This window comes from Diabrotica virgifera, chromosome 3 (genome assembly GCF_917563875.1).
Source record: "Diabrotica virgifera virgifera chromosome 3, PGI_DIABVI_V3a".
Taxonomy (NCBI): domain Eukaryota; kingdom Metazoa; phylum Arthropoda; class Insecta; order Coleoptera; family Chrysomelidae; genus Diabrotica; species Diabrotica virgifera.
In genome coordinates, this window is record NC_065445.1 from 244032002 (window position 1) to 244045785 (window position 13784).

General features: G+C 34.0%; 1 protein-coding gene across 6 annotated transcripts in view; it reads left to right on the plus strand.

Annotated features, from left to right (window-relative positions):
• The window catches only part of LOC114328266 (segment polarity protein dishevelled homolog DVL-3), a 119411-nt gene that overhangs the window by 4004 nt on the left and 101623 nt on the right, over nucleotides 1-13784 (plus strand). The gene's annotated exons all lie outside the window — the stretch shown is intronic.

Genomic DNA, 13784 nt, shown 5'->3' on the forward strand with positions numbered 1-13784 from the left:
CTTTTGAGGTCCACAGTGGAAAACCATTTCGACTCAGCCAAGGCACTAAGTGTATCATCAATACGGGGCAGTGGATAGCTGTCCTTCTTGGTAACGCTATTCAGCCTCCTGTAGTCGACACAGAACCGCGTTGAGCCATCTTTCTTGGTTACCAACACCACTGGAGAAGACCAGGGGCTACTCGACTCTTCGATGACATTCTCCTTTCGCATATCTTCAAGGATGGCAAAAGCTTCTTTTTGTTTTGCAAATGGAAGACGTCTTGGTGCCTGTCTTATGGGGTTGGAGTTGTCAGTGTTAATCCGATGTTGGACTAAGTCAGTGCGGCCAGTTATTTCTCCTTTAAAGAATATGTCACTTTCGTTGTTGATGAACTCTTCTGCTTTTTGGTATTCATCTTCAGATATATGTCCCCATGACTTCTTAAGATTTTCCAAAATTTCAGTGGAAAGTTGGTGTGTACTGCTAGCTGTTGGCACGTTTTCTTCTATTCTGGTCACTCTTACAACTGGCTCGCATATTCCAAGCACTTGGCCCTTTTTGAAGGTAATTTTATTGCCATTTGGGTTGGCCACCCTTACTGGAACGGTCTGCTTATCCCCATCTACCAAACATCTGGCCACAATGACGCCCTCATGGATCTGCTCGTCTGGTTCTAATAACATGGCTCCCAAGCCACCAGATGCATCAATTTGTGCAACCACGATCTTTTCACTGTTAGGAGGGATCTTCGTGTCTTCTGCTACTAACATCTTTAGCCCATTGTGCTGCTTTCTAGAGGATGACAGTAGAATTTCTTCATTGCCGACGACTAAGGTCCTGTGTCTCACATCTACAATAAACCCATGTTCGTACATAATGTCGACACCTAGGATGAACTCGTCTACGATGTCGGCTACTAGGACCACTACTTCTATCTCGATGTGTCCCAGCTCGATTTTTATGCAACTTTCCCCATAAACAGTTATGTTTTCGCCTGTCGCTGTCTCTAGTATGGGAGGTTTTGATATTATTCGTGTAGATGACTGGTCCAGTAAACGTTTACTCATAACTGACCTAGTTGCCCCAGTATCGATGGTAAAACTGCATCTGTCGCCATTGAGAAGTCCATCGGCAACTAAGCTGTCACTACTTCGTCTTATTGTGGATATTGAGAATCTGGGAGCTTGGGACAGGTCAGCCAACGTGCGCCCCTTGACGTTGACTTCTTTTAGTTTTCCGAATTGCGTTGATAATGTGGAGGTTGCCTACTGTCCTCTGATCTTGTACGTTGTCTGCAATCACGTTGAAGGTGGCCTATCAATCCACAAAAATAACACTTTAGGCGCCCCTGACGTTTTTGCTTCAAAGATTCAGCTATTGGGCCAAGATATTTCTCGAATTGGGCGGCCAACACCTGGGACAACGTATTTAGATCGCCTTCTTCCACTTCAGCAACACCTCTTATTTGATGGATTTTGCGTTGATGGCGGGACACATTCTTCACGGCTTCGTACTCCAATACTGCAACAATAGCGTCCTTCAATATTTGGTAGCGCCCTCTTCCTAGTCGTAATGTTTGCTGGAGTTCTACATCGCGCAGGCCATCAAGGAAACATTGGATGGTAAACTGGTGTAGAAACTCTTCAGGGGCTTCGGGCCAAGCGAGTCGTGCCATCTTTTCTACTTCTGCTTCGTATTCTTGCACAGATTCGTTGGAGCCTTGGATACGCACTTTTAGTTGGCTCTGGTATACTTGCTTTAAATATTGGCTGCCGTATCTTAGTTCTAGAGCCGATACGACAGTCTCATATTTCTTTTGTGCGTCCTCTGGAATGTTTTGAAGGATTTCTACAGCCTTACCTCGAAGTGCTAATATGAGAGCAGTTGCCTTCTGTTCATTTGTCCATCCATTATTTTGTGCAGCAGCTTCGAATTGTCTTCTATACACTGGCCAGGAGATCTCGCCGTCAAATGTAGGAGGCTTAATTATTCCGTTGACAGGGGAACAAACCACTTCTGGTTTACCTTCAACTCTCAGTTTCTGGGACTTTTCAATTTCTAGGCGGATATTTTCAAGAGTTCTCGTTACCTCATCGTGCCTTTTTTCTACTAGGCCTCTTGTTACTTCAAGCTCTTTAATCATGTCTTCTTTTGTCTCTTCGATTTCTTTTTTCATATCTTCTTTTGTGTCTTCGATTTCTTTTTTCATATCTTCTTTTGTCTCTTCGATTTCTCTTTTCATATCTTCTTTACTCACTTTTGAAGTCTCTATTTTTGAGATAAGTGTCACGAGCAACTCTCGGTCTTCCTGGCGACGTAAATTTTCTATTTCTTTTTCTTCCTGGCGACGTTTGTCTTCATTTTCTTTTTCTTCCTGCCGACGTTTTTCCATGGCGGCAATCATGTCTCTAATTTCTTCCATCGTCTCGCTTCTTGTTTTCACCATACAAATTCTCTTAATCCCACTTCTGACACCAATTGTTACAATTCTAGATGGGTTCAGGGATTAAGAGAATTGTTACTCTGTTTTAACAATTTTATTAAAATTCCTAATAAACTAAAGTACAAAAATAAGTCCTCCAAAATTCAAACGTGACAAAAACAATTATTATGACAAAACTTCTAAATTGACAAATATAACTGTCAGATTCCTTATTAGTCTGACTTACTCCATCTACTTACACCTATGCTAGGTGATTTATAACAATACATACAAAATTACAATTACAACTACTATGAGTTAAAAGTTAAAATGTGTGATTTAGAAACTCATACACAGAATATGGTTCTAAATCCAATAAAATGCTTTTTATTTCAGTTCTAAATATATTAAAATTCTGTTGCAATGTAATTCTAACAGGTAATTTGTTAAAAAAAATTATACACGAATATTGTAGGTCCCCTCTCTGTTGGGACTAGCCTATGTATTGGGACCGTGCAAGTTCGGCAAAGCGACCTCTATTTCTACGCTCTGTACTTTTATTCGCACTTTTAATTATATTGGCCAATTATATTAGTCCTGGTTGCTGGATCATTGTCAAGACCATAGTCCAAAAAAATAATAAGAAGAAAAAATAAGATGCAGGTTATGTTTAGCAAACGTAAACAATTGTATGTAGTAAATAAAATCAGTTATTAAAATGCAGTACTGCAAGCAAAATACAATTAATTAAATTTACCTTTATATAATAATTGCATATCATATCAATATTGTGGAGCAATATATAATTTTTCTGCGTCTATGACAGAAGGTATGAAATATACGTCAATTTGACAATTTCAATTGACAATATGAATTATTTAAGATAGTTGCAATATTTCTACGCGACTCGCGCACGGTCGTTTCTCGTTTCCCTTTCCAAGTACTTGCACACCGTGAATAGGGAAATTGAGCCGTAGATACCTAGTGGGTATGCTGTGTTTTGGCTCAGAATGTGTAAACCTATCCCTATTCTTGAACAGAAACAGTAAACACTCATATATATAAAGCCCTGCCACTGTTAATGATCCTAACTCCGTGAAATTTTCCCCTACAGGTCCTTCGAGCTTTTATCTTGAGCATTGTTGTAAAATAAACTGTCTTAAGGTGTTGTAAATTCAAATACTTAGACATTACTCGTAATGAATAACATGCCATGTTGATTCTTTTGCGAACAACACACAGATACTCTGACCAATTCAGATGTTGATCTAAGTAAATACCCAAGAATTTTGTATTTGTTGATAATACAACAGTTTGATAATCCAACTCACTCTCCTCTGAAATTATCTCATTATTTTGCTTTGTGTGAAAACAAACACAGTTAGTTTTCTGGGTATTTAAAACCAATTTATTTTTTAAGAACCAATTCTGAGCTGTTTTTAAGTGATCTGAAGAAATACTCAGAAGATCCTCAAATGTTGATGCTAATGTTAATAAGTTTGCATCATCTGCAAAATTTACAAGGTGAGACTCGCTTCTCAGTATTTCTCTACCAAAATTGTTATTGTAAAAAACAAAAAGAAGTTGTCCCATTCCCATGACACTGCCCTGAGCAATACCAAGTTGTAAATTCCCTTCTTCTGAAGAAAACTGTTGTCCTTCTCGAGTTATAATAACTTTTTGTCATCTGTCAGTGAGGTAATCTCTTATCCAGTCCCGAGCAGGGCCACGAATTCCATATCTTTCTAATTTCTCGATCTAATTCTCTGTGCTCTTATTGCTCTACGTTCTCTTGATCCATACATTCTTGTATTTCGTGATTCATCCATTGTTTTGCATCCTCTTCCTCTTTGGTCCCAGTATTTTTCTCATAATTTTCCTCTGAAAAGCTTTCAATTGTTCTTCTTCTCTTGCTGTTAATATAAATGTCTCTAAAACAGTGGTATTCAGACTTAAACTGCATGGGATCTACCACATAAACTGCAAGCGCCCAGCGTTCGACTGCTAGTAAAAGAAACAATTTTTGTTGTAAGGTTGTAACGTTGCGCATGTGGTGAGTCAGCGCAGTCACTGTCTTTCCATTTTTTGTATTTTTCCATAAATCATGATCGACTTTAAAAACTTTGGTGATCGACCAGTTGATTGCGATCAACCATTTAAGCAGATCTGCTCTAAAGCATATACCACTATTGGTTTTATGGTTGTTTTGTAGATTTTCATTTTTGTGTTGTGGCTTATCTTCTCTCTAAAATTTTTTTATTGCTGTGGAGTTATTAACTCTTTATTTTCCTCTTGAATTCTTCTTTTCATATCTACACTTTCTTCTGTTGGCTAATACTCCCAAATATTTGAATGTTTCAACCTCTTTGTAGCTGTGTGCCTGCCTCTATTGTCAGTTCCGTCCTTGTGTATGTTCATGTATTTTGTTTTATTTTCATTTATTTCCAGTTCTCTCAGTTTGGCTTTCTTTTCTATTTCTTGGAAGGTTTTATTTAATGCCCTGTTATCTGTTGCTAGTACTGTTATATATTATAAGGCCATGAGAGCCAGAGTGGCCGAACTGATAAGAACATTACTTTACATAATCAATGCTAATCATCAGAAGCTAACAATGTCAAATTCTTTTTTTCTTCAAATTTTAAAATTTTGCTTTTATATACCTACTTAATGATCGGTACTTAATATAATATTTTTTTTCATATGCAAATATTCATGATATTTAGTATTACAGTAGAATGTCGATAATCCGGACGTCAAAAATCCGGACCGTCAATAATCTGGATTTGTATCTAGCAAAAATATCTGATTCTTTTAAAATAAATTAAGAACTTCGCTGCGAAAAACGAACCTCTACCACAGTTCAAAAATATTTTACACATTTTTTTAAAAGCCCAAATAGTGTCTGATGTTTTTACTGTACACATGATGCTATTATAAATTAATTACAATACAGTGTTTAAACATAAAAAAATGTTTTGATTAATTTCACCTCTAGACACTTTACTGTACAAGAGAAAACTAACCATGAATTTACTAATGACATATCAATCAGTAGTGTGAATATTGACCAATATCACTTCTTAGCTCTGATTTTAGTGATATAGTTTGCAACAAGCCAGTAGTGTTGATCCATACCTACCTCCTGTAAATGTGTTATATACTTGCAGTTAATAAATAAACATTTTCCTTTGAGCTTGTGATTCCATCTACTTACTATCTTTTATGGGTTTTTACAGTCGGAAAAATGAAAGAATACCCATGAACGATCATATCAAGCACATATTTTGGATTTGCAGCCTTTTTCTATAAATAACAAACGAGAGAAATAGATTATTAAGTGTTGTCTACTAAGCAAAAACGCTATCCAAGACATACGCAGTTACATATTTATAATTGACAGAGTGAGATGGCGATACAATTGTTCAATGTAGTTATATTAATTTAGTAGAAAATTTAAACTCACACTTGACTATTTCTGTACTTCTAATGTCATTCTTAGAAAAACATTCAACATCAGTAGAGATAATGATTGTATAAACTACTATTCGAGTAATCTGAATTAAACTAAACTATTCTTTTTCTCATGATCATCTTTCAGTGCGTCACAGTTTTTCGATTTCTCTCTAACGCATTAAATTGTATGTGACAGAAAAAAAGGCACGTCTTTGAATACTTTGGTAATTATTCTAGTTCGGTGATTATTCTAGTTGTCGATAGATGGCGCCATAATCAAAAAAGAATTATTTATTAAATAAAATAATAATATTATCAATATAATCTGTACAATTTATAAGACTATACAAATGAAAGAAAATACCATTTTATAAATGCAATAGACACAATTGATTTGGTTTTATTCCAAATTGAAAATAAAATTTGACAACTGTCAGATTTAACAAAAATGTCACGTTAGAATAAATGTCATAAATGTGTATTATCACGGACTTACCTTTTTTTCTATAATTTGTGACGCACTGAAAAATGTTCATGAAAAGGAGAATATAATCTGACAGATTCAATTTCTGTCACTTTGACAGTGAAACTGGGTTAGGTTCGGTAGAGTTTATAAATTTTAATAATCAGTCGTATTTACTTAAATAAACTCAGTTCTTTCAAAAACTATTTTGATATTATATTGTATTTTTGGTTTGGTAAGTATTTATTTAATTCAATTCAATTCAATTCAGTTTATTGATGTCAATATACAAAGTATTTACATAAGTCAAAGTCTGTTAAAATGCATCATTGAAATACATTGGCAAGCTAACACTTAATAAGTAAAATCTATAAAATTGTATCACCTAGTCTAAATACTTAACACAAAGTTAGAATATTAGCATAAAAACACAAAAGCACACAGAACATTTAAGAGAGCTGTAGGACTATCACAACAGGGTAGCCCCGAGATATTCCTCCTGAGAATAGTAAGCACCCACCAAAAGAAGTTCTTTGATTTTTATTTTGTATGTATATAAGGGCAGTTCTCGAATTATTAGGGGTAATTTATTAAAGAAATGTATAGCCAGACATGATGGGCCATCTCTGCACCTCTCCAGCCTACGAAACTTTAAGGCAAGGTTCCCTCTAAAGCGTGTGTTAATATTATGAATCTGTTCATGAGTCTGGAATTTATGCATATTGCATTTTACATATATAAGATTATCATATATATACTGGCAAGGTAATGTTAATATTTTCCAATCTATAAAAACATTGGATGCAGGATGCATTGTCCAGTTCATCAGGAATATTTCTAGTTGAAAAAATTAAGGACTGTGTTTTGGTTGTATTGAGAAACAGCCTATTAGAATGGAACCATTGTTCTGCCTCCGACACTGAACCCCACGAACTCCCCACTGCTGTTACCAAATCCTTACTGCAGGATGAGATTGTTGTGTCATCTGCAAAGAGAGTGAAATGCGCAGTTTGACATGAAAGTGGTAAATCATTGATGTATATCAAGAATAATAAGGGACCCAACACAGAGCCCTGAGGAACTCCTATGCGCAAGCATCCTCTCTCCGATTCAACACCTGCAAATCTCACCCTCTGGCAGCGGTCCGTCAAATATTTTTTTATCAATGATATACTGGAGATTGAGAAGTTATATTTACTCAATTTAGCAGTAAGAATTTCGTGGGTCACACAATCGAAGGCTTTACTTAGGTCGCAAAAGTTGGAAGACACATAGTTACCTTGTTCAAAAGCATCTTGGATGTATGTTACAAGATTCAAAATACCCTGAACAGTCTTCAAACCCTTTCTGAAGCCAAATTGAGATTCAACGAAGAGCCCGTTAGACTCAAAGAAACTTGCTATTTTTCCAGCAAGACATTTTTCAAATATCTTCGAGAATATAGGTAACAGAGAGATAGGTCTGTAATTAGACATTTGATCTGTCTCTCCCTTTTTAAAAACCGGAATGACCACCGCAGTTTTTAAAACTTCAGGAAAAACCCCCTCAGCTATACTTAAGTTTATGAGCTTGGTCAGAGGACATATTATTAGATTTTTTATCCCTTTGATTAAGCTGACAGTTAAATTAAATGGGTCCTTACTTTTTTTATTTTTGAGAGAGTTCACAATATCTCTTACCTCATTAAAAGAGACTGGTTGGAATTCAAACATCTGTTCAGCATAAGGTGGTGCATAGTTGAGTGGGTCATTGTGGGGTGCAGGAGTACAGCTATGCAGCTCGGAGGCAATGTTTAAAAAATAATGATTAAATTGATCAGGTGTTATATTAGAATTAGTTTCAGTTTTTGTGATGCCTCTATACTCATTAATGATATTCCACATTGTTTTAATCGGGTTATGAGAGTTTGAAATTAGTTGGTCATTGGTAGCTTTCTTTGCTGCTTTTATTGCTGTCTGATATTCATTTTTAATATTTTTTATGTATTCCTGTAGGTAATTTGGTGCATCAAGCTGTTTATTAAGTTCTATAAAAAATTTAATATTATCACGCATTGTTCTCAAGCTATCATTAAACCAACTCACCACACCCGCCTGACCCTTTCTTTTAGAGTAAGACTTTTCCGGGAAACAGGTCAAGAATGCATTGGAAATGATGTGAACAAAATAGGAAAACTTATTATTCGCATTCATATTAGTGTCATTAATAAAGTCCCATGAAATGTCCTCTATCATAGAGAAGAACAAGTATCTTCCTCTCTCAGTGATGGGTCTAAAAAACACTTTTTGAGGATCAGAAAATTGTTCTCCTCCCATTAAGGTGAATTCCAGGTATATACCTCTATGGTCAGATATACCAGGATCAACAACTTGTAGCTGAAGGTCCTGTGGATCCAAATTGGAAAAAACATTATCGAGACATTTTTTCTGTCTGGTGGCTTCGAAATTATTTTGATGAAAACCGAAACTATGCATTAGGTTACATAATTCTGTACAGTGAGGAGAATCTGTATTAAAATGAATATTAAAATCCCCAAGAATCAAGATTTTCTTAGTAGGGTTAAGTGATTGTAAAGCTCCCTCCAGTACTTCAATAAAAACGTTAAAAGAGCCTGACGGAGGCCTATATACAGTTAATAAATATAACTTATATTTTTCAATATATGCACAACATAATTCAATTTGTCCCTGTATGGACAGATCTTTTACATTATGCCACTCTTTAAAGAGAATGTTTTTATTTATTAAAATGGCTGCTCCACCACCCTTACAGTTTGTTTGGCAGAAGGCTGAAGCTGGCAGAAAATTGGAGACTCTTAAGGACCTGTATTCCAGATCTGATAGCCAGTGTTCAGCCAGACAGAGTGCATCCGGTTCTCTTCCAGTCATGAAACCCTCCAGCTCATTAATCTTATTTTTTATGGACAAAACATTAATAAATAAAACCTTAAAACTAAATTTTGAATAAAATGTCTTATTATAATTTATATTATTTTTGTCTTGCGCAGGACTTACATTTAAAATAAGTTACAATTAAAATAAGTCAATAAAATTTGTAAGTAATTATCTGTCCATATGGTTAACTTCTGTCTATGAGTTTGCCAAACATGTACATGTTACTCTGACTTTTCAATCATAGTGTATAAAATTAGATTAGTATATTTTTACGAATGTACATTTATTTGCAGATAATGTCTGCAAAATGATCTGAATTTATTAAGTTTACTTTCATTTAAGTCACTTAATGCAGCTGATATAAACAACATTTTTTAAATTCCTGTTACTATTTATGTCTGGCAACTTTACCATGGAGAAATTCATAATACTATATTTGCTTACTCATTATTTTTGTATTATTAATCTATATCAAATAATTAATTACGGTAGTAAAAGTAACATTTATTACCAATAAATATATGGGTATTATCAGAAAAAGAATAACATCATAAAAAATTTTTGACGCATTTACGTAGCGAAAAATCGTATGGTGGGGTAGTAGTCATATCCGTTATTTTACAGTATTAACTTAGTTTAGACGTTGTTTTGACTATAGTAATGCTTGTTTCTAATTGGTCCAACTGCAGACAAGTTTACTCCACTGTTATTAAATTTTGACACTAATGACATTTATGAAATTTTGGCACTTCTGTCATTTTATAGGTTAATTAAGAATATCAGCGATTTTTTGTGTTTTCTGCATTATTCCTTTAATTTTTAGACTTTTATTTATTTATTTATTATTTATTTATTTATTTATTTACGGGCGAACCCATTTTACAAAATAAGTACAATTTTAAAACAAGAACAATAATTTAAAAAAAATACAATTAACATGTCAAAGGTTTAAAACAAAATAAAACATTTATAAGCTAAAAATTACAAGACAGTTAAACATGAAAGTACACAGACAAATAATATAAATAATAAACATAGAAAGTAGGTACCTACATCTGATAATAACTGTCGTCAAGTGATATTTGACAATACAGCCTTGAATCTATTTAAGCTGTAGGAAAAGTCGAGTTCCTGAAATTGATTTGCAATTCTTTGGCTTCGAGATAAGAACGAATAATGAGCATAATTTGTTCTATGCATTGGTACAGAAAATGAAACCAATTGTCTTGTCTGGCGGTTGGGAACTGCGAAATTAATTTTGGCTAACATATCTGGGCAGTCGATTTGTGAATTAACCAGCTGAAATAATAGAATTAAGTCGTGATGTAATCGACGGCTTTTTAATGTTTTAATGTAGTAATATTTAGCATCTGTAAAATATCGTCGTAATGCATATACTGGCTAAGTTTAAACGCAACATGTCTAAGGAATTTATGTTGCACATTCTCAATTTTATCACTATACAACTGATAATAGGGAGACCACACCGAAGAGCAATATTCCAGATGAGATCTAACCAACGAACAATATAGAATCTTTAATGGTTGGATGGACGTAAAATCAGAAGTAACTCGTTTGATATATCCAAGAAGCCTCAATGATTTGTTAATGATGGTTTTAAAGTGCTCATGAAAAGTTAGTGAGGTATCTAGCCATATTCCAAGAATTTTGATTACAGTTTGTGATGAAAGAACAGATGTATTAATACTGTAATCATATAATAAAGGGTTATTAGTTCGATAAAAACGCATGACATGACACTTACTGGTATTCAGTTCCATACCATTATTGATGCACCAACTTTGAAGTTTAGTCAAGTCGTCTTGTAATTTTTCAGCATCTTCACTTGACCTTATTACAGAAAATACCTTTAAATCATCAGCAAATAGGAGTACCACACCATGGTGAAAACTTTTAACTATATCATTAATAAACAGATTAAACAATAAAGGTCCCAAGTGGGATCCTTGTGGTACGCCAGAAGTTACAGAAATTTGAAATTGGAAATATAATCTGCAAACCATTTTAGTCAGTGATACCAAAATTTTCAAGTTTAGTTAATAGGAGTTCATGATTAACTCTGTCAAATGCTTTTGATAAGTCTGTATAAATAGCATCAACTTGATGACCTGCCTCCATTGCTTGTGTTAAATAACTAATAAAATATAGAAGGTTGACTTCTGTAGATCTGCCACTGAAAAATCCATATTGTTGAGACGCTATTTTGTGCCTAAATACTAATGATAGATGTTCTGTTAATATGGCTTCAAACAGTTTGGGAATGGTGCTTAATATAGATATAGGACGATAGTTCTTTATATCATGTTTATTACCGCTTTTATAAATTAGTGTTATACAGGGTGTCCAGAAACTCTACCGACAAACGAAGACAGGAGATTCCTCAGATAATTTTAAGACAATTTAACCCAATTCACCTAGTCCGAAAATGCTTCTTAAGGGAGCTAGAGCTCCTTGAAGATGGCGCTATGAAATTAGTTTTTCTTAAATACCTCCAGAACGCTTCTATTTAGAAAAACGAAAATTGGTATGCTTATTTACTTTTCAGAGATGAATCGATTCGATCCATTGCAAATTTCTAGTACCGGTCATAGGCGTCCGCTTTGGGTAGAGCAACGGGTATTTTATCGCATAACTTTTTTGTCCTTAACTTTTATGCATTTTTGACACCGGATTATTAAATTGTGAGGTATTCTAGTACTAAAAGGTACTCTTGTTTTAAGTCGGTAGGACACACCGTTTTCTAGAAAAATCGATTTGAAAGTTTTTCGTTTTTGGAATTTGAAAAAAAATTGAAAGAACTTTTCTACAAAAAACGAAGTATTTTACCAACATAAAGTAAGAGTAACTTTTAGTACTCGAATACCTCATAATTTAATAATCTAGTGTCAAGAATGCTCAAAAATTCAAGACAAAAAAGTTATGTATAAAATAACTGTTGACCTACCCAAAACGGACGCCTATGACCAGTATAGAAATTCGCAATTAATGAAATCGATTTATCTCTGGAATATAAATAAATGTACCAGTTTTCGTCTTTCTAAACAGTTTTTTTTGAAAAAATTTTTTTTATTTAAAAAGCGAAAAATTTTTTAAATCGATTTTTCTAGAAAACGGTGTGTCCTACCGATTTAAAACAAGAGTATCTTTTAGTACTAGAATACTTCAAAATTTCATAATCCAGTGTCAGAAATGCATAAAAGTTAAAGATAAAAAAGTTATGCGATAAAATAACCGTTGCCCTACCCAAAACGGACGCCTATGATCGGTACTAGAAATTCGCAGTCAATGTAATAGAGTTATCTCTAGAAGATAAATACGCGTACCAATTTTTGTTTTTCTAAATTGAAGCGTTCTGGAGGTATTTAAGAAAAACTAATTACAAGACGCCATTTTCAAAGAGCTCTAGCTCCCTTGGGAAGCATTTTCGGACTGAGTGAATTGGGTTAAATTATCTTAAAATTATCTGAAGAATCTCCTGTCTTCGTTTGTCGGTAGAGTTTCTGGACACCCTGTATAACTCAATTTCCAGTAACTTGGGAATTGACCTGATGATAATGACTCATTGAATATATAATATTTATTAATTTTAGTCTAGTTTTATATAAAAACAGTTGTTTTTGGACCTCTTTAGCGATGTGTTAGTATAATATAATATGTATGGATTATCAAACGAAAGCTGATATGATCAACGAAAAAAGAAGATGAATTTGGTGACTTTTCTAGTAACTTTCTTGGGTGTTTCTTTTTAGTTTACTCCTCTTGGTTAAAAAATCAAGTATAGAAATTTTTGATTTGATTCGTATGCATATCATCGATGATGCATGGATATTTTTTCATTTTTCCGACTGTATATATTATCAAAATTAGATGTTGTAGTAACACACTTGTTTTCATTCCATTTTACAAAAAGTATTTCTCCATTTAGCCCAATAAATTACCGTTTTGGAGTGTAATTTCCAGGGGCAACTCCGAATTGCATGAAAATTTGGATTTAGATTCTACTTACCCTCCACTTCAAAGTTGAATTTGTGCCGTTGGTTGCTTTTACTTGGAGGGTGACATTTACCCCTTCTCGGGGGGTGAAAAACTCGTGTTTAAAATGAGGCCAGAAATGAATTAATTGACTTATTTTAAGCACCTTTTGTTCTATAAAGTTCTTTACGTAAGTCAATACTTTTCGAGTTATTCGCGATTTAAAATGTTGATTTTTCGACAAAAAAACTACGTTTTCAGACCGTTTTTCCCAAATAACTGAAAAAGTAAATATTTTATCGAAAAAAATATTTTTAGCAAAAGTGTAGCCTATAAAAAAAACGAAAAAAATTATGTACCAGTATAGTCTACAAATTGAGTAGAAGCAAAGTTGTAGCTCATGAAAAATACGTTCTTATTCGTCTAATTAAAAACCGAATAATTCAACGCGAAATCACCGAAGAAAGAAGCGTTTTTCGGGAAAACCTTATTAACATTTTTAAAGTATCGAAAAAAAGCTTATTATTTGTTTTTAACAAAAGTTCACAGCATCAAAAATAAACGAGTTACACTGAAA